Source organism: Corvus brachyrhynchos, unplaced genomic scaffold (genome assembly GCF_000691975.1).
Source record: "Corvus brachyrhynchos isolate BGI_N302 unplaced genomic scaffold, ASM69197v1 scaffold283, whole genome shotgun sequence".
In the NCBI taxonomy this organism is placed as follows: domain Eukaryota; kingdom Metazoa; phylum Chordata; class Aves; order Passeriformes; family Corvidae; genus Corvus; species Corvus brachyrhynchos.
In genome coordinates this window covers 1,638,232-1,660,450 of record NW_008237409.1, presented here as the reverse complement: position 1 = coordinate 1,660,450, position 22,219 = coordinate 1,638,232, and positions in this window count along the sequence as shown.

Sequence of the window (22,219 nt, the reverse complement as noted above, 5' to 3'; positions counted from 1 at the left end):
CACTCTTTCAGTTATTTCTTTTTTGCAGGAATTCAGGGACTTGCTGGCTCTGACCTGAACTAAGCCCTGGTTAAGGAACGTGATAGTTCCCACCAAAGCTGAGCTGGTCCTGCAGCACTTGTAGAGCTGGATAATTGATCATTTTCTTGTCTAAGGATCAAAGTATCTGAAACTTGGTCACCTCTGTCTGCCATAGCCTGCCCTGAAAGCATAAATTCCTGAAAAATAGTATTTTCCATTTATATTATTTGCTCCATTTTCCCACTTACTTCAATCTCGTCCGTAACCTGACAGCCCAGGTGATGGTTCTGGAGCAGTGACCACTCTCTAAAGCAAGCCAGGGGGGTTGGATTCCCAGCTTTGCACAGGGATGATGGCATTGAGGTTTGGCAGACTCCTGAGCAGCTCGGGGAGCTGCAGCTCCTCCTGTTTCTCTCACCGTTCAACTTCCTGTACTCCGGAAAGTTCCCTGAGCTCCCGCCTGAGCCCAAGAGGGGAGCGCCTGCCCAGATGCTCTCCATCTTTTATTTCAATTTCCCTCTCTGACAATTCTGTGATGGGCTGCAGAAGGGGAGGGGACACCTCGTGTCTGTCTTTGTGCTGGGGAAGGGCTTTTCTCGCCTCCTTGTTTTCCTTCCAGCCAAATGATCCCGCTCCTGCCAAGAGCTGATGCTGCTCGCACCAGAGCCGCCTGTTCCGTGCTGCTCTAAACGAATCCCGTATCTTTTTATGTCCCTGCGAGTGCTGCCTGCTCCGCGCGTGTTTCAGCACTCGATTGCTGTCTTTTATGTGGCTGCTGCTGCTCCTGGAGCTAACGGGTCCTTTGCCTCTCGTCTGCCAACCCACCGTGGCTGCCTCCCATTTCCCTCCTGCTGCAGCCTTCAGCTGTTTGGAATTTGCTTCCAAAATGCACCGAGTGTATTTGTTTGGGTTTTTTTTTTTTTAAATCTCCAGATGGATACTCGCTGTTCCCAGTTTCTTTTAAAGCTGCATCGTTTGGGGAGAGCAGCTTGTGGCTCCGAAGGAAGTAATAGAGACGGGGTGAAAAAAACCCCATAATCCCTGTCTTTGCTTCTGGGTGGAGTTCACACCCAGCAGATCAGGAATAAAATCCCAGCACTCAGAATTGTAAAAATTCTCCAGAAACAGAAAATATTTTTCTCTTTTCTCTCTAGTCTGTAGTGTGTGGATCTATGGCAGGATGTATGGCAGGATGTCTGAAACAATTATTCCCCATATTCCCATTGGGAATCAAAGGGACTTCTGGGGTATCTAAAGGCAAAAAAGCAGTGAAACAGTAAAAGTCTGAGAATTACCAAAAATCCAGCTATGCAGGTTAACCCTTGTGATCGTGGCATGGTCCAAACCTTTTCCTGAACGGAAGATGCTGCAGTTTATTGAGCAAAGAAAGGAGTGAGGGCTTTGTTGGGAGGGAGCCCCAGTGACAGGTCCCAGGTGCTGATGTGTCTGTGGACATGGAAGGGAAAAACACCCCTTCAGGAGCATCAAATGTGGTCCTTTTTGCAAAGTCAAGTTTGATTCAGAGGTTTAAAAAGGGTATAAGCGTAGTTCTGAAAGGTGTGAAGAGTTACGGGGTGGGACTGGGACCCAGCGGGGAGGGCGCCAAGCCGGAGCAAAGTTATAAACCCTGCAAAGAGGGACAGCGTTGAGAGGAAACCTTGACCCTTTCTGAGGCCTCCAGGTGCTGCTCTGGCGACAGGCTGGTCTTGCTGTGGACTTCATTAGCCAAAGGGAAAACGTCTTCATCCTCCCCGGCGCTCCCGGGGGAGTCGGGTTAATAGGAACCAGAGCACGGCAGCGCCGGGACTTTGTCAACTCCGGAGAAACAAACCGCGATTTGATTGTTCCCTCCACGAGGAGATCAGGGCGGAGATAGGGTCCAGCTGTCCAGCCATCTAGGAGACTAATTAGTCCAATTAATTAAGAAGTTGCTCCGTGTTTCCCCAGTGTCACACGGGGCTCTGAGAGAGAGAATGACAAGGGTGTAGAGAGCGAGAGGTCATAGGGAAAGCTTAATGTCTGTTGGGGTAGATACACAGTAATTAAGTGACAATAGACAGGAACTTTGCTGCTAGAAGAGTGCTAATTAAAACCTGTAGGGTCCTGTTCTCCCTCCGGGGATGCAGCATGTGCTCCTATATCCCACAGGCCTAAAGGGGACCTGTTTTTACGACCAATTTACTCTGTTTGGGCAACAACAAGTCTTTTACTCTGCGGCTCTTGCACAGGGGCTGTTTAATACATGGTGGACATGTCCAGGATCTCAGGAGGCTTCTTAGACCTCGGGAACATCTGTGGGGAAGTGAGGTTAGGTCCATTTTAGAGGTGGGTAGATGAGGCCCGAGCAGGGCTCCTCCACAGCCAGGGATCCAGGAGGGAAGCTCAGCACCATCCTTCAGCAAGCAGTGTCTGACTTGCTGGGCACCTGCTCAGTGAGGCCTTCTGCGGGGAGCTAACTTGTGCTCTTGGTTTATCTGCATAACTCTGTGTCCTGGCTCCCTCTTATGACCCAGGAAGGTCTTTTCTTCCCCAAGGTGAGGGTTGGAGGCACCCCAAGGCCATGGGCAGCCTGGCAACCAAGAGGACACCCGATGACACTGAGCAGGATATTCGCTTTTCCTCCGCCTGTGCTCTCCATTCTTCACACCCACAGCAGGGAGATCCATCCTCGGCTGAAACCTAAGCAGCAAATGTTAACATTTCATTTTAAAACCTAAGCCAATCCACTTTATAATCCAGACACGGCGTCCTGAGTGAGCATTGCTGGTGGATAATCACACAGTGGTGTGGCCTTTTGCCCCTGTGCCTCGCACAACACACCCGAGGCATGAGATTAGGCTCCAATAATAACACACCCCGTTGTGCCTTTTTGCTCAATTGATAAACCTTGCTGTATTAGGAGATATTGTCATAAAACTGAATGGCACCCTGTAAACCTGAATCACTCTCTCTTCCGTGTAGCCAGGGAATTAGATGTTCCAGCTCCTGTCTTGGCTTTATTTCATGTCCCCAATATGCAAGAGACTATATAAGCTGCTGCTTTATTGTTTTTAAAACACTATGAGCAACGCTGGTGCTGTATAAATATCTATTTTATATACTTTGATTCCTGTCTCACTCACTACTGTGGAACCACGCAGGTCATTTTTGGTTTAAATCTTGCCTGGGAAAGCAGAATTTCCCCCTTTTTTTCTGCAGAGAGCACGTGAGGGGAGACGCTGCTGCTGTGCGTGGAGCTGAGTGTTTCCTGTTGCGATTCCAGGTTATAAATGTGCAAGAGGCACATTGCCAGAGGCACTGGCCATGCAAGGTGCAGGTTTTAGCCCTTTCCCATTCTCGCTGCTTGAGCTGCAATTCCATAAACAGAGCAGAGATGGAGAGAACGCTGGGGCTGGGGGTGATGCTTTGGGAAGGTGGCAAACTAGAAACAGGCTGGTTTGTCACTGTAAACGCATCTCCCATCCATCCATCCATCCATCCATCCATCCATCCATCCATCCGCCCGTTTGTCCATCCATCCGTCCGTCTGTCCATCCCTCCCCACCCTGTGAATTCCCCCTCCCGGTCAGGACGCGTGTACCGAGTCGCGGTCGGGATCGCGGGAATGCGGCGGATTTCCATGGCAGAGCCGCGGCTCCGGAGCACGGGATTAACAAAGCGGCAGCCGCGGGGGCCGCCCGGGGCTCCGGCGGCACCGCAGAGCTGCGGCCACTTCTCCCCGGGTCCGGCCCTCCCCGGGCTGCGGATTAACCAGGAAGTGATACAAAAGGCACATATGCTCCTGTGTCCAGTCCTGTCTATTCATATGTGTGTTACTTAGCCTAATAAGGATTAGACTTAATGAATTGGAAGGAGTTAACAATATAAAGAGGCAATAGAAAAAGGCCTAAGTAGTCGTAATTCCATTTCATGTAGCTTTGGTGTTGCTTTGCTTTCAGCGAATAGGTGTAATCCTCTTTGAAATCAAAGGTGGTACAAAGTATGAATTTAAATTTGACATTTACAGCTCCTGTAAGATTTAGTATTCCAGAAAGGTTTGCTCTTCAAGAGGGAAAAAAAAAGCCCCATGCCATCTGCTCTCCAGGACCGTCCCTCCACACGGCTCCAGCACAAAAGTTTCGTGGCAGTGGGGCTGTTCCAGCAGGAGAAGTGCCGAGGCCTGGGGATGGGCAGCAGCTGGAGTTACACCTCTACCCTTTGCTTTGAGGATTGATTTGGCTTCATTTGTTTTAACTCCATTAGTTTGCAAAATGGTGAATGTCACGGACTGCTGTGTGGGCAGTGGGAACTGCAAGCCTAGCTCGTGATCCCCACCTTCCATCCACCCCCACCATCCATCTCCCTGGAGGCAGCAGTGGCCTCCCAGTCCGTGTTCCCAGTTTGCTCCATGAGTGACACTTTGGCCACCTGCACAGGTGATGTTTCTTGTGGCTCTAAACGTGTTATCCCACAGTGGGGTGACCACAAGTGGTTCCACTGAAGGGTGGAGGTTTTACTGAGGTGTTTGTGGGGGGAAATAGCCTGAACAGAAAATGCCCTGGGAGTACTGGGGCTCCCTTGTGCTGCTAAAATCAGCAACACTGGAACTGCCTCACTCTCATTTGCAGGATGGGATGCACAGAGTAAACCCAAAGCTGTGGGCCATGATCCATTGATGCAAAGCATGGGCCTGTTGTGGCCTAAAATGTGCAGCAGAAAACATCTCTGAGAACTTTTAAAAGCACAGCTCCCGTTTGGACCTTGCAGTGCTTTTGTTGTGTGTTCATCTTCAAACACATCAGGTTTCCCACACCTTTGGGAGCATCATCCCTGGGGAAAGCCCAACATGGCACTGTGCTGGTTGGGAAATAGGAAACTGAAGCGGGGGAAGTTGGGGTGTTTGAAGTGGCAGAGATCGATGGGCTGGGCTGCCAGCCTCGCTCCCTCTGTACAGTGTGTGCATCAAAGCTGTCCTCCAAGATATTTTTTCCTTGCTCCTGAAAGCAGACAGGCTCTGCGTGGAGGTGTCATTTGCTGCCTGTCCCTTATGTCATTGATTTTTAAGTCGTTAATTAACGCTAGGTGTCAGCCTGGAAGATGAATTCTGGCCCTACTCCCCCTTCTCTTTTGTTTTTTGGATTGTAAATGTTATAGATCGACCATGATGGAGGGATGAGGGGTCAAAGGACATGAGAGCATCTCTGCATATGTGCACACAGTCCTCCCGAACTGCCCATCTGTATCACTCAATAGATGGGGACGGGTGGCGGGGGGGACATCCCTTTTGTTGCCTGTGTCACTTCAGATAGAGACATTGCAGCTCGGGATGGATGGCGTGGCCCTGTGTGTGTGCACATGCGCTGCAGGGGAATGTCCTCGCTGCCCAGCTGGGCCAAATTAGGGGTTGAGGTTGGCTTTTCTTCCCTCAGTGGAAGGAGCAGGGAGGAGGCAATGCCACTTGAAAGGCAAAGTTAAACAGCCGGGGCCTGCACAGCCCCTGGCCAGGATACTGAGGATAACAGCAAAGCAGCCAGTTTGTGTGGCAGGAGCTGTGTGTTGGGCACGAGGGCATTCCAAAGGATTAAGGAAGCAGGTACTGCAGGATTTGGGGATTTGTGAAACCTGATCCATTCCCAAAGCCCCAAAACACAGTGTTTTTCAAAAGTCTCTTTAGAGACCCCAAGGGTAAATGTTATCTTTACGGGGGGTTGCCAGCGGTGTTCCCTGGGGTCATGGTTTTTCCTTTCTGCTGTATTTTGCTCACTGACCATGGAGGAGAGCTGCATTCTCCCACTTTTCCTCCTTCCCACCTCCTTCAGCTCAAGTTCACCGCCTGCTCCCTTCTTCCTCTGGCCTCTCTGGAAAATATCTCCCCTTGGAAGTAACGCAAACAAGAGGGCTGAGCGGGAGGAGAAGCCGTGCTGCTCTGTGGAAGTTTGGGATGTTTGACTTTCTGGGGACTGCTGATTGACTGATTGATGATGCTGTAAAAAACCCCACAACTCTGGGAGCGTAAATGGCAGATGAGCTTTGGAGGGGGCGGCGCTGAATTTTCCCACGCACGGATCCAACCCGGGCTGAGCTTGCTTTCCACCTTGGAAGCTGATCCAGCCACACACACACACTGCTAATCCACTGTCCCCTCACTGTACTGTAAATCAATGGCAGGTCACTCGTGCAGTGTCTCCGTACTCTGGGGTTAAGAGCGGGCTCAGCCCCGGTGGCTCCAGGTCACTGCAGCGTCACAGCCTCCGGGGTGATGCGATCCGGGCTGGGATTTGGGGGTAAGCTTTTATTAAGTGGGAGAATATCTGCCATGGGCAGAAGGGGTTTTGTGGGAGAGCTTTGGGTTGTGCAATTAATCATTAACTGTGTTTTGCTCCTTTTTCCTCTTCCCAGAGGACACACGGAGCAGAGCTGAGGTCATGGAAAGTCCTGTGCTCAACAGCCAGCTTTCACTGTCCCTCCTCCTCTGCTGTTTTGGAAACCTTAGGGTATTTCTGTAGTTCTGATAGTCTTTTCTCATCCTGACTCACTTTTTCTCCTGAGGATTTCTCATTTTCTGCATATTTCCTTCTTTTCCATGTGTGTATCCATGTGAAACAACACAGATGCACGGAAAAAATAGAGAAAGTTCTTAAATCGCTCTTGTTACGAACTTGAGCTGTGGCTCCTGTCGGTCTATAAAGATCATTCAGGTCTTGCAGCAGGCTACTGGGGTAATGTCTGAAATTCAGGGGCAGAGAGTTCAGGTGGGATTGGCACATCTGGGCATGACAAAAATCCACACACAAAGGAAATGTCTGACTTTGGTTCACTCCTGGAAAACACAAACTTGGCTGAACTCCTCACTCCTGTGGATTTGTGTGTGAGCTTGTGGGTTTGGCTGAGAGCAGAAGGATTCCCCTCTCTGGCTAAAGTTCAGCCCCATGCATAAATCTCTGCAAAAACAGGTCTCTGATGTCTCCCAGCCTTTGGGGACACTGATCTGAGCCGTGGGTGACCCTGGGGATGATGTGTCCTGTCCCGTGTGAGCATCCCACAGCAAAGTGCTGCATGGAGAGAGGATCTCCTGTAGAGCCAAGGAACAGAGAGCAGCAAGGGACACGTTACCTTAAATCAAATGTGAGCACACAGCCAGGCCCTGTTTCCAATAGGACACTGGCTCTGGAAAATTTACAGTATGCTTGGTTAAGGCGAGTCATTTTATTCCGTAAGCAGCGCTGCACCGTGGGGTTATTGCAGTGCTGCCAACAGAGGCTGTAAATATCCCTGGACAACAAAACTATTCATTAAAGAAATGCACCCTCAGCCGTCCAGCCTTAAGTTTGCTGACACTTAAATCCCCCTCTCTAATGGTGCTCGTTATTGAGGCTGACTGCAGCCATACCCCTGCAGCTCCTGCTGGACAGGAAGATGGGGGGATGATCTGTGGGAAGGTTTTACCTTTTCCTTAGCTGATTCTTCCCTCCCCTCTCCTTTTAGCTGTCCACAGCAGGGTGTCCATGTTATCCCCTGCACCCTCCAGCCCATGGCACAGGGTTCATGCTGATCCCTCAGCCCGGATCTTTCATCCAAATCGTCGCTATTTTCCCTGTTCAGAGCGCGCTGTTGTTGAAGTGACATCTTAATGCCGGTTATCTGATGGATCTGTTACCTGTGTCCCCACACAGGGATGAGGGAAAGGACTGAGAGGATCCTTTAATCGTCGGAATTGGAGAAATACGGCTTAGGCAAACCTCTAACAATGAACAAGGACAGGACCCCAGGGAATGGCTGGAGCTGGGTCAGGGGTGGGTTAGGCGGGAGAGCAGGGAAAGGCGCTTCCCCCAGAGGGTGCTGGGCACTGCCCAGGCTCCCCAGGGAATGGGCACGGCCCCGAGGCTGCCAGAGCTCCAGGAGCATTCAGACAGTGCTCCCAGGGGTGCACAGGGTGGGATTGGAGCAACCTGGGATAGTGGAAGGTGTCCGTGCCCATGGTGGGGGATGGAACTGGACGTACGTTAGGGCCCCCTTCCAACCCAAACCACTCTATGAGTCTATTATTGGATGATCTGAAGCATCTTTTTTAATGTGAAAAGAAGTCCTCCCCACATAATTCAGCATTTTGTACCAGTTCCAGAGCAAACAAAATTGTATAAATAATAATAAACAGTAACAAATGTGGAGATTCAAGGGAGACATGCAGGAGCAACACTTAAGGGACAGACAGGGCATCTTCCATGGGATGTGTTAACGAGACAAAAATGGATTGTGCAGCGCTGTTTGGGGTGGACGCGCTTTTCCCCGGGCAGACACCTTTAACAATTTTTATCCTGGTCTGGAAACAACTTCCTGCCCTTCCATATTGCGGCTCTCATAAACAAGTGTTGTGTTTAAAAAGCCTGTGTTAAACTGTGTTAAGTAATGTAAGCAAACAGCACACGTGCTGCATGGCGATCCTCGCGGGGCGCGGGGTGCTCTGCATACTGATTTGTGGCTCTGCCTCCGCTGCTCCTGGCACCTGATCTTTCTTGCAAACGAGGCTATTTTGCCTCAAGGGTTCTCTACCGACTAAGTAATAAATAAATAAGGATAAAATGGGCCCAGCCTTGCCTAAAATAATTTTGGAGGTTAAAAAAGAGAAAGATGGAGGGGGTCGCTATTGATCCGAGCTATTAAAACATCGCGGCTACTTTTCTACATTAAATGGCGATAGGTTTGGGAGGGGAATATGGAGTTAAAGAGTGGAAAATAACAACCATGCATGAGATGGAGGGCTCTATTTGCTAGCAGGGATTGGTTTGTTTGTTTAGCTTTTTCTTGGCTGTTCCTTACTATCCGCCGTGTGCTGGCAGCAGTGTAGCAGATTTCCCCGAACTTGGTTCCCTCTAACGAATGTTGCTTTTTAAATCGGGCTTGCAGAAGTTTATTTTTGGAAGCCCAGAAAGGAATCCAGCCCTAAACCCTTTCTTCTTAAACTCTCAGGTTCCAGGGTCTGGCAGGCCAAGCGCACAGGTTTGTCTGATGTATTAAACCTGACACCCTCTTAATCTAACAGCCCTCAGATGGTCCCTGCGACAGCCCTCGCTGATAAGCTGCCGGGCTGGTGCTGCTTTTCCTCCAGTTCCTGTGCCCTGGCATCTCTCACCCACGGCCAAGAGAGCAGACAGCTTCCCCAGAGAGGTGGGTGACCTGCCACCAGCCTTTGCAGCTCACTCAGAGGTGCCTGATCCATGCAGGGGTGCTCAGGGAGGAGAGAGCTTTGGGGCGATGCTTTTTGCTGTGTCTCACCTGAGATGTGGGAGGTGTTGCTTTACCTGCCAGAGGGCAGGGGTAGATTAGAGATTGGGAGGAAATTCTTCCCTGTGAGGATGCTGAGGCCCTGGCACAGAGCAGCTGTGGCTGCCCCATCCCTGGCAGTGTCCAAGGCCAGGTTGGACGGGGCTTGGAGCAACCTGGGATAGTGGAAGGTGTCCTTCCCATGGCAGGGGATGGAGCAAGATGGGATTTAGGATCTCTTCCAACCCAACCCATTCTGTGATTCTGTGAACTGTCTCACAGGAAAAGATGCTCAGGCACAGATATTTTGCCCAAGGTGCTGCTGTGGGCTCGTCTCCATCCTGTGGTCCCCTGTCCTCTGTCCCCCCAGCTGTGAGAGCAGCTCAGCTTGAGCTACAAACAACTGCAAAGCTCTAGCAGTGTTGGCCGTGATCTGTGTTTGGAAAATAAAAGGAAAACGAACTCCATAATATTTTATAGCTTCTGCCATGGTAGTGTCACACCCCACTGTAGCAACCGCAGTGCTCGGCTTGACGTGAAGGGTAAGCCAAGGGCAGGCAAAAAAAAATCCTTGTTTTTTAATATTATTAAACTTCAAGTATTCCAAGTTGCTACAAATAATAAAGAGTAAATTTAAAAGGGACTGTGAAAAATGGGGCAATGAACATCTGTGCTATGTTGATTTATCTGGCAAAAATAAGCAGAGGAGTGAAAGCAGGAGCAGGAGCAATTTCTCAGGCGCATTGGGTTGGTGCAGGGACGTGTTTGCTGCATGGCAAAGAGCAGCGTGGGGCTGGGGTGAGAGGCCAGACCCCAGCCTCTGCTGCTGGAGCCTCTGATGTTAATCTTGGTGATGGGGAGGGAAATATTGACAGCGGGATGGTGCTCTCTGCCTTGAATGACAGGCCATATGTTTGTAAAATAGTCTGAAGCACCAAATAGAAAAGGCCTGGGCGAGTGGAGAGAGACGTATTTTCTCTTTACATGTAAAACTTCCAACTCTTGGCAGGAGCCCAGCTACAATTAATCAGCAGGAGCCTTTTAGAAAGGCTCTTCCTAGGAAATAAGGGTACAGAAAAATCCTTTAAATTAAACATAATTTAAAACAAAGTAGTGTGTCAATAGGGGGAAAAAAAAAAGAGAATGGACTTGCAATAAATACAGATTACTTGGTATAAATCCATCAGGCCTGATCCTGTCTGTGCTGCTGTGGCTTTCTTGGCATCGGATTTTTGGCAGGGATGAACAGGATGGGGGATCCAGGGGTGCCCCAAAGGACTGTGGGCACTGAGAGGTGGGAGCAGAGCGGGGTGGGGAGCCCCAGGAGCCCCCCAGTCCCAGGAGCCCCTGGAAAGGAGCAGGGCTCTCACCATGCAGCAGTGAGCAGGAGAAATGCTGCTGGGGGGAGGGAGAGGAGGAGGAGGAGATCGGATTTCTAAGCACCCTTGAAACCGAAGCTGCACTGTTTATAAACTTCCATAAATATTAATTGATATTTAATAAGGTAGGCAAACACAAGGGAAAGTATTGTTTTGGCCAACTCCTTCACAGCGATCCCAGCCAAGCGTGAAAGAGTTTGTGTAACTTTCCTCGGGGGTTAAGAGCAGGTCACGGAAGGTCCTTTTTCCTGGCCGCTGTCCCAGCTTTTTAAGCTATAAGGGAACACAGGAGGCTCCTGGGAATTGAACCCAAATACCTGCTGGCTGCAGGGTGAAACTCCTCGGCTGCAGCGAGCGGGCATCGCCGCCCCGCAGCCGGCCCTGCCGGGGCTTTCCGGGGGGATTAGGCTGGAAAGGGGGTGACTGTTTTGTCAGATGGGCAGGCTGATGAGCTAATCACGGCTGTTAATTGATATGCTTTCCCACATAACTTGACAGATCAAACAGGTGGTGAATGGCCCTCACACTAATTCACATCGGGCTGGCGTCCCGGATCTGGGCTCAGACTCGTGCAGATAAAATGACAGGGAAATAGGTCAATGTGCAAAAAGGACAGGCTTGGTGCTCACCAGAGCTCCTGATTCCCACCAACCCTCCTGTGGAATACAAGTCCCTTACAGGGCTTCTTTATATAATCCTCACTACCAAAGGGTGGAGCAAAATTCAAGGGAATGCGTTTCCTCCGATGATTTTCGGTGACTTACCGAGGTTTTGCTGCCAGCTCCAGAGAAAAGAATCATGAAAGTATTTAAGTTTTATTTCTCATTCTCCCATCGTGCACGGGCTGATTCATGGATTTGCACCGAGACTTAGCGGAAAAATCAATGTCAAATAGAATGGAGGCTGATATTATAAAATTAAGATCTAAGATTTTCTGGCCGTAGAGCTACACTCGGAATCAGTCTGTTACAGGGACTTGCAGCGAGTTCATGGGGAAGCGGGGCAGATAAGAGTCTCTTCTTGCCAGCTCCTCTTCCAGAAATGTGGGAATGCTTCCAACCTTGCTCCACACCTGGGCCAGCACCCAACTCCTCCTTGCTGCTGGCGAGGTTGAGCTTCTGAAACCACCACCCATGGGATATTTCATTACTCCTGTACATGGGGAATAGCCAGTTCTGTAGAGAAATATCTTCTCTGAACCCACAGCTGGAATGCCAGGGCTCTATTCCATGACAAATCTCATTTTAGAGTCAATAGATGCAACATCCATTCTGGTTGTTCATGATTTTGGCTCATTCCTGTGATTTTTCTTCCCAGGGAGGGAGGGAAGAAGCACAGTGTGTTTGTTGGCCAGGTGCTGAAATGGCCTTTCCGAGGCATTCCCCAAGCACTGAAAGCATCCAGGACCCTTCTGCTGCAAACTGTGGGATTGTTGGAGTGGAGGGAAAAGTAGATCCGTTGGAAGAACCTCACAGCTCCTGGGTACCGAGGAAAAGTTGGAGGCTTTACGGAGTTTGGGGTGGAGTTATTTTTTGTCTTGGTTTGCCTTTCCTTTTTCTTTTCTGTTTCCTTTTTTGGGGGGGAAGAAGTATCCTTGTCATTTAGGCAGATGCACTTCCCAACTGGTGAGCACCTCTCCAAGCTGTACCTCGTTTGGAAAGCACATCCAAAACCCAGCGCTGATTGCAGAGCAAAACACCACTGCCAGTACTTGAATTACAAAGGCAGCTCTACAACAGCCTGCATCGAGGTTTTTTTTACAAAGGCAGCTCTACAACAGCCTGCATCGAGTTCACCACTTTTAATTACAACACCCCACAGCGGAACTTCCACAAAACATTTTATCCGTGTGTAAAATGGAATTAAACGAGCAGAGCTCTAAGAAAGCCCTGTGTTTGTCCCAGCCGAGTCTGCAGCGGAGCGGGCTGTTCCCTGCTCCTCCACGTGGGTTGTGTCCCCAGACTGACAGGGGTTACCTTTGATGCGAGGCAGATGGAAAAGGGAAATGCAGGGATTAATCCCTCTGTCCCAGATGATGCAGCAGTGTGAGCAGGTGGCGGGGAAGCCGAGCCCTTTCCATCTCTCATTGTGTCGCGGCGCCGGCCCAGCCTGCGGCAGGGGTGTTATGCGATATAATGGTGAGATGGGAGCAGCCAGGGAACTTCTTCCTTTGTGTTCCAAAGGCCACGATGGCATCTTTATTTGATAAAGGAATTGGATTATGTCTAATCCTCGCACTTGGAGGTGTTTTATTACTTAGAAAACACTTCCTTCAAAGCGCCTTGGCTGTCGCAAGCGGGGTGTAAGATATCGCTAGTGGGAGAGGCGGTGCCAAGTTTTCCAGGGATGAGCAGAAATCCTCAGATCCTTTCTTGGGGGGCTGCGTTCAGATTTAAGGCATTTTTTGATTAAATTCTAAAATCAAAGCCAGGCTGTGCCTTTTAATAAGCATCTGATGAAGAGCCCAGAGCTGGAGCCACGCAGCCTGTTCACCAGGTGCTTAAACCAGTTTATGCTCCCATCCAGGATATTGTGCAGGAATTCAGATTCTTTCAAAATGAATAATACATCCATGAAATGTGAGCCCTGTAAGTTTAGGGAAACGAGCTGTCAAGTGACCCAAGGAATAAAATTGAGGAGGTGAGTGCCATGAGCACAACACAGAGCACATTGTCTCAGGAACTTCCTTTGGCACCGGTGACGGGACACACTTGGCAGATCAAAATAAGAGCTCAAAGTGGGGAAGAGGAATGATGTGGCCGGAGAGCATTCAGTGGTTTGGATCATTTCTAATGCCATGACAGGCCTGTAAACCAGGAGGTGAACTCTCCTGGACCTTGGGAGGCTCCTGTGGGTATTTTGGAGGAACATGGGTCACAGAGCTCCCAGTCCCACCAAAGCAGGCTCAGCAAACTTCCTCAGAGCTGCAGGTCAGGTCCCTTTTTAGTACCTGCACTTTTCTATTCTCCATGTCCTCACAGCAGAAGTGCTTCCAAGGGTTGTCTCATTTCGGTGGTCACAGTTCCCAAGACAAAATATCTGCTGAGTTTTGTTACTCGCGCAGATCAGCCGTGCTGGGAGGAGGATTCTCCCTCACCCCGGGGAGCTCCAGCCTTTCAAACCGAGGTAATCCCTCCCTGGAGCCACCGAAACCAAACCCTGTGACCTCAGCAAACATTTATCACCACCTGAGGGCTGGGCAAGGTTCACTGAACTTCAAGCAGGGCTGGGACGGGTGGGAGCTGGGAGAAACTCTCTGGTTTCATGAAGGGCTGGCACTGAGTTTGGAAGCTGCAAGTTCTCCCAGGCCCCAGGAGAAGCTAAATGCTGCTTTTTCCAGAGGAGGCACAAAACTGGGACCATGGCAGATGTTTGAGGGGACTCATTTCATCAACTCCCTCCTAAATCAGTGATTGCTTAGGACATATTCTATGCCAGCTTCTCCTCTACTCATGGTGGAAAAAGGGGTAGTGGGAGGTGTCCCTGCCCATGGCACGGGCCTGGAATGAGATGAGCTTTAAGGTCCTTCCAACCCAAACCATTCCATGATCCTGTGAAGAAGGAGGGAGCTTCCCTCACCCCAAGGTGCCTCAGTGGTGTGCTGGGGTCCAAGCCCACCTTTCCAAACCTCTGATCCAAAAGCTTCTCCTTGCTCTCCCAAGCTCTCCCTGCCCTCATGGCAGACGTGGAGCCTTCCTCTCGCTGACCAGTGGCCAAAAGCAGAGCCGCCTTTTATTCCAGAGTGTTTCACTATACAAGTGCTTTTGAAATAAGGAAAAACGGGGGGAAATTGCAGTGGGCTTAGCAGACAAAATTGAGCAGTTGACTGTGGCAAGGCATACAGTACTTAAATGCAAGAGCTGATCTAATCGTTGTTCTCGAGGAAGCTTTTTGCTGCATTTTAGCACACAAAGCTTTTCGTTTTCTCTTTTGTGGCTTGAGCTGCTATTTAAGAAAGCAAAAATCAATAAACCTTTCCAGCTTTCAATCTTTTGCCCCAAAAGGTGTTTTTTTGGGTAGTGTTTTGTCATTCATAAGCTGTGGCGACAAATCCTTGACATCATTCGTGGATAATATCGATCAGCTCTTCCGTTGCGCCAAAGGACAAATAGAAATCATTTATCTGTCTGGACTCCAAAACAGCAAAAGACAAAGGGCTCTGCCAGCCACCCATGACAATCAGCAGCTGAAGGTATTAGCAGGGGGTCAAGTTCAGAGGTCAGCGGTCAAACAGGTTGTCATCAGTTTCTCACAGGCAGCAGAGTGGAAAAAGCCAGCTGGGTTTTATTTCCAAACCCGGGAGCCTGGTGGTGGTGGGTGCTGGTGGCCCAGCGGTGCTGCCTTGCCACAGGGTGTGTTGTAGGTTTGGGTTAATTTCTTGTAAATTTGGGGTCTTAACTGCACCTTCCCTCTGGGACTGAGGGCCAGGCCCAGGCAAACCACAAGAAGCTGCTGTTGCTGACATTGCTCTGAGCATTCCCAAGATCCCTTTGTTTTGATGTTGTTACACGGTTTTGTTCAATTTTCTGCACATCTTTTGGGATCAGCCTCTTCTTGGGCACAAGGTCCTAAACTTGCTGCTTCAAACTTGTCTTCCATGAAGGTCTTTGCAAAAACCAGGAGATTACTGAGCAAGCTGCTGCATCCCAGCAGTATTTCCTTGGATGTAGGGATAGCACTGAGGGGAAGCATCAGTTCTACCCATGTCCTTCTTCTCTACCACCAGCACCACCAAATTAGAGCTAACAAACATTTCAGTCAAGATTAAATGGGATGCTGTATGGACTCAGTCCCAGAGGGAAAGGCTCCCTGGTCATATCTCCCTAAACCTGCCAGTGCTGTGCCTCACACATCCAAAATCTCCTCATGTTGTACTGAGAAGTCACCAGGGTCTGTATCAGCAGGGAAAGCACCTAAAGCAAACTTGCTGCCTCCTTGGATTTGTCTGCAATGCAAATAGACACCTAAAATCCTCCTTTCTCCAGCCTCATAAAAACCATGGGCTGCTCTGAGCTTTATGGGAAACCTCTGATCCATCACTCAGGCAGGACAGCACGGCTGCTACGGAAATCCCTTGGGAAGCCAGAGGGGAAGGGTCCAACCAGAGCTGCTCGTCTGATCCTTGGCTTTCCATAAACCCGGGCACTCAGGGCATCCATCAGTCAGTGGGGCACTTCCAGAATTACTGCAGTGAGGGGAAGAGGCCATGGCAGTAAATAAAGGTGGATAAAATATCAGCATGATCCCCATTCTCCCACTTTCTGAACGCTTTCATGGGCTCTCTCCCCCTCTCCCATGTCCTTCAGCACAGTTATTCCCAGTGTTTTGATTTTTGGGGGGCTGGCAAACAGAGATCCATGTTGTGTTTAAGCAGGAGCGCCTCAGTGGAGTTTCCCTCCGAGATTGTGCTCACACAGGACTGGCACCCGGATAGGAACTCGCTGCACACACACTCCCAGGAACATTTTATTTAAACTGGGACGAGTTTCCTCCTGTTCACCACCAACTGGCTGAGGCAACAGAGACTTTCTTACAAGAAGCAGCACTGCAGAGAGCTCTGAGCAGGCTCTCTCTTTGCATTTCACACAGATAGCTGGGGAAGTACTTGAGCAAACACAAATTCCCACTGGATAAATAAGCCGGATGCGCGATGCCAGCAGCCACAGAGTCCATGTGGTAAATGTGGCACTTTGCTTAAATTTCTTCTGGCAGACGGAAATTCTGCTTTTATTTTATTTTATTCTCCCAAGGACACTGTCAAGGTCACCACGAATCCTGATGCTCCAAAGAGTGTATCAGGGATACAAACCCATTTCACCAGGCTATTGTTGTATGTATCCTCCTGTGCATCCAACTTCATTTCCACTTCAATTTTATCAACCTTCCGCTGGAGACTCAAGGAGATAGGAAACAAGTACTGACACGAATTAGCCCGGAGATTGACTGATATAGCTCAGCCCAGGGAACCCTGGGTAAAACCTTCTCTGGGCTCTTTCTCTCTTGCTTTCTATCTGCCTTTTTTTTTTCTTTTCCTCTTCCCCCCCGCCACCCTCCCTTTTTTTTTTCCACTACAACTGTCTTTGTCAGTCACCTGTCAGAGATGTCACCAGTCCTGCCCGGGATGACAGACAGGGCAGGAAAGATTTTGATGGGGTAATTTGCCAAAAATACCCAGCGTGGCATATTAAAGATGGCAGCTGGTGGCAAAGGCTCCAGGGAGGAGATTCCCTGTGGGTGAACCCAGCTTTCTCTTGTCAAACTGCTGTGAACTCCAAAGGTGCTATCCCTTTTGCTTTGGGGAATCCGTGGAAGAACTGCAATGGAATTCATGAAGCATTGCTCCATGCATTGACCTTTTGGTGTGTGTAGGGTGGGCTGGGAGGACACGCAACCTCCCCCTCCACACCTCTGCACCCCAGCCCGGGGCTGGGGCATGTGAAGGCTCCAGTATAAGGGGTCCTGGCAGAGGCAGGGATTGTTCCATAGGGTCCGATCCATGTTTCAAGCAGGGAGCACCTGGCTTGAGCAGGGTGCAGAGAGAGGAGCTGGCTCCTACCAGGGGGGACAGGGCTCCATAGCCTGCTCTCTCCACAAACTTCAACCCCTCTTCTTCCTCTGTGCAGGAAATTTATGCCCTTTGGGTTCAAAAAAGGCTCCTAGAGGAAAAGAGAAAAGAGAGAGTGAGAAAGAGAATGAAAATGATTTTAATTTTTTTTTTGGCGTAGAAATGAAACTGATATTGAAAGTGAGTAAATTTTAATGAAACGGTGCAAAAATGACATCATTTACTCAGAAATCATTAATTTGTCAGCATTAATATTTCAGCTACAACATTGCCTGTCATTCTGTGCCAGCAATGACTGATAAATCTATAAAAGTGTGCTGCTAATTTACTGAATATTTATGTGCAGTGTCATTTGCAGAGTAGGATTTGAATTTATTTCACTCAGTGTTCAGCTGGAGAACATTTCTAACAAACCTAAAATGAACAGTACCAGGCTGTGCAAAGTAAAGCTGGCAAAACTTCCCAAATAACATTTTAAAGGGAGACGAGCGCTGGTGGGAGCCGTGGCGTTTCCCGGGGATGAGGCTCTCCCAAGGCCACGTCCCGGCGAGGACGGCGCGGGTGGCTCGGGACAGGGCACGGCAGCTGCCAGCCCTGGGGCTGTGCTGACACATATTTGTCACAGCTACACCATTTTTCATCTCAGACCTCCTTAGAGGTGTCAGTTTATCCGTTCCACCTCCCAGGAGGCCGCGCACGTGTCGGGAAGGAGCGAGCGCTCCCTGAGCAGGGGCTTGGTGGGAATTTCTGTGTCAGGTTGGAGCACGGGGGGAAAGTCTGCAGAGCTGAGGTGGGAGGTTTAAGGAAGGGGGGAAGGAGAGTGGAGATTTTGCCAGAGTTGTGCAGCCGAGGTGGAAGGGGGCTGGTGTGGTCCAGCCCTGCCCCATGTGCCATGGGGCCACCTGTGTTGGATCCCCAGCATGGAGCAGGGAGTGTCTGTGGCACTGTTGGAGAGTCCATAGGTGTGGTTGGAGTGTCCATGGCACTGGTCGGCATGTCCATGGTACTGGTGGAAGGTCCATGGCACTGGTGGGACTGTCCACGGCACTGGTGGGAGGTCCATGGCACTGGTGGGATTGTCCATGGCACTGGTGGGAGTATCCCCGGCACTGGTTACACTGTCCACAGCTGATTCTTGTGCTGAGGATTATTTTTATCACACCAGAACCTTCCCACAGCTCCCCAGTGTCCATGCTCTGATCCCTGAAAACCTCCCAGGAATGCCCTGCTCCAGTTGCTCCAGAGAATTCCGGTGCTTTCCATGGTGGTCTCAGGATGCAGCACAGCCATCAGCTGTGTTTTGGGAAAGGGAGTTCTTTGGATGGATAGCTTGGTCATCAAAATGTGGTTTTGGGATGATAGAACCCCTTTGGAAGTTCAGGCTGAGTTTGGATAGTGCTTTTAGGCAGAAAATGAATGAAATATATGAAAAATATTGCTGGCTTAAGCCCTGAAATTGGGTGTTCCGCATTGAGGGGGAGGAGCTTCCCAGGGCCCAGTGAGCAGAGCCCTGAGTGCGTTCCCTGGGCACCATTCCCACTGCCTATTCCCAGGATTCAAGGTGCAGGTGGCTGCTCCTTGTCCTTGCACCAGCTCCCAGAGGGTTTATTCCACCCCAGTGTCACTTTGGGCTCTCCCTGAACCTCAGGAAGCTCCTGAAGGCAAGCCCTGAGCGCTGCTCCCGTTGGGCTGCCGACCACAGGAGCTGCTGGTAATTAACGGGCATATTAATCCAAATGGAGCACGAGAGCCTTATTATAGTCACATTTTTCACTTTCATCAGAATAATATCGTATTATATTAATATTTATTTCTGGCTAATGGGCTGTGAAATGAGCTGGGGGACACTCCTGGTGGGGTTGGGGGTCCTTCCCAAGAGCCAGCAGGGCCTGTGCCCCTTCCATCCTCTCTCTTCCACGAGTGTTGGGAATGTTGTGGAGGGTGGGAACAGCGGTGCCAGCAATGCCAGGGGTCCTGTGTGCACCGTGCCACTGCCCCTGCGCCCCTTTAGGGCACAGGGAGAGGGGAAACAGCTCAGGACAGAGACAATGCAGAGCCTCCAGGTCTGACAGATTTGGGCACGGCTGTGAACAGGATGGAGATTTACTTTAAATGAGGAGAAAAAGCCTTGCTTACACTTTGCCACTCACATCTATTACTTGGGAAAATAAGGATGGTGTGAGAGCAAGGAATAAATCCCTTCTAAAAATATATTGGGTGAATGCATTCATTTTCCTGTGCACGTGGAAGAGGGAAGGAGAATGAATTTTAAGCTCGATTCATTCTCCAAAACTAATCTTAAGCCTTTTAATTGTTGAGTGTTGGCATAAAAACATATTATTTATGAAGCTGTGGCTTGGTTCTACATGGCCCCTGTGCCTTTTCCCTTCTTTTAAAGCCAATCTCATTTACTTCTTCCTAAAAGGTGCTCTAGAATCCAATATGAGCATGATGAATATTTAATTTTCCAAGCAGGGTTTACACAATCCCCGAGCGCCTGGCAGCTGGGCCAGTCCCTGGTTTGGGGCTCGAGCAGAGCCTTGCCTTTCTGCTCTGCCTGGTCCATGCCTATCAATTCCCCAGCAGGAAAGAGGGAATGGCTTTAAACTGGAAGAGAACATTTGGAAGAAATTCTTCTGCCCCATCCCTGGGAGTCTTCAAGGCCAGATTGGACGGGGTTTGGAAAAACCTGGGATAGTGGAAGGTGCTGGGATTGGAACTGGATGGGCTTTAAGGTCCCTTCCCACCCAAAGCATCCTGGAATTCTGTGATTTACTTCCCATCCCAGGCTGCTCCCCTCCCTGGACAATCCGTGTGTGGCACAAAGGGAGGAGGAAGCGCCGGGGACACCCTGCGGTCGTAGAACTTTAGTGGCTTTCTTAGAGGGAAGATGGCAACGCCGTAAAACCATTCCACAGGAGAGGGAAGCTCCTGGTCTGGAGCTTAATCATTAGTAAAAAATTATTTCCTACAGTGTTAAAGATCTAATTGGTCCAATCAAAAGGCAAATTAACGACAGCTCATTTGGAGAAATCTGCATGTGTTCCAGCAGAGGCTGCACGGAGGAGCCACGGTGTTCCCAAAGCTGGCAAAGCTGGAGTGGGAACACTGTCCTCTGCAGCACAGGGTGTATTCTCTCACCAGGGACTCGGTGCTGGCTGGGACATGGGAGAAAGGCAATAAGTTTATTCTTTTTTTTTTAATGCTTACAACATGCAGGTTTTCCCTGTCACTACTTGGAATCTCCCTCTGAAACCAGAGGAATGGGCTCGTGCTGTTAGACCAGACAGCCCAGTTCCCATATCCACACCAGACCAAACCCCTTTTCTCCTGGGCAAATGTTTTATTTTCCAATTTGTAAGTGCTATGTTTTTTGAATAGGGCAAGGAGCATTTTCCTGTCTCGCAGCCTGACTTTTTGCAAACCACTGAAAATCTGTCCGTTTTCTGTTGTATAAAAATCAGTGTTCAAATCAAAGGATGCTCTGGGATTTTAGGACAGACTCCTCTGGACCTGTGCCGTGGTTTATGTGGGTTTATCTCCTGCCCATACCTGCAGGATAAAGCAGCCTGAGACACCACTCTCCATCAGCTCCCAGTCCTCAAAGCTTTATTTTATTAAAAATACATTGAACACTTCATGCCAACAGGTTCCCACGAAACACCCACCTGTATCCGTGGCCCAATAATCCAAATCTTCTATAACAGTGTTGATAGCAAATGGTGTGACCCCCAAATATAAAGCAAAAGCACTTTCCAAAGGCATTTGGGGCAGCCTGGACATCTCCCTGTCCCCAACTCCATCACCTCTGGCTCACAGAGCAGGCACTGGCAGCTGCTGGGCTCAGGTGGGTTTGCTCAGGGGGTTCCTGTGCTCCTGAGTATTTCCCACTGCCGGGTCCTGCTGGGTGTTGTCCCCATGCTGTGCCCAGCTGGGCACTGGTGCCTGGATGCTGGTGGGGCAGGGAGGGTCAAAGCCCCCCAGGCTCAGGTAGGAGGCACCTCCACCACCCCCCAGCACCCAGCTGAGCGTCTCCTGCTGCCAGGGCTCTCCCTCCCGGGGCCTCCTTTGTGCTCCCTCCCTCCCTTCCAGCCCAGCCCCAGCTCCAATGTTTTTCCTTGCCAGCCATTCCCTGCATGAAGCTCGGGCAGCCCAAATTGTCTCACCTTTCCCCCCGCTCTGATAAATGCTCCCTGCGCAGTTCCTGTAACCTCCCCGAGCGTCCTTCATTTGTCAGAGATCGCAGCCTTTTACAGAGGGTCATTATTTCACCAGGAATTCGAACAGAAATATTTCCAGTCCACACCAAGCGATCTATTTCACTTCCCCACCCACCACATTAGCCTCTGAATACTCTCATTATACCATTACTAATTAGAAATTCTCTCAAATTGGTGGCTGCATAAAAAAAAAAAGACAGTGTGCTGAGCATATGGCATAATATCCTATTAATGAACACTCTAAATTCAAACTCAGGTCAGCTGTTCATTTCTTGCTCATGACACCCAGGCAAGGGGGAGAAAAGCAAAGCTGCTTTTTTTTTTTTTTCCCCTCCCCTTCTAAAATGCATAATACGGAATGCTGGGATGCAGTGGTGCCTTAGGCCAATGCTTTATTTGATTTGGATAATTTTTTTTGTTGTAGAGTTGTGAAGAAAAAATTTAAAAATTATATATATATGTGCATTCATAAACCAGAGTGGAAGCACTTGCTGGCCAGTGCTCACCTGTGTGGGGCCTCTTTTAAAAGAGCAGAACAGGCCACGTGCCCTGCCCAGGTCCCCCTGAGCATCACGAGCACAGTGAATGTCCTGTGGGGTTGTGTTTGTCCTGCCGGCATCGATGGCTCTGGTGCAGGGCTGGGTGAGGAAAGGAACTGCAGCACACACACTTTTTCCTCTTTCTAGTTAAATGGGCTAATTGTAGCAGGCACCTGCGCCGTGGGAGCGACTTCTTGGGCTGACCTCACCTTGTCCCGAATTGGCGGCGGCTGAGCCAGGGTTGGATGCGGAGCT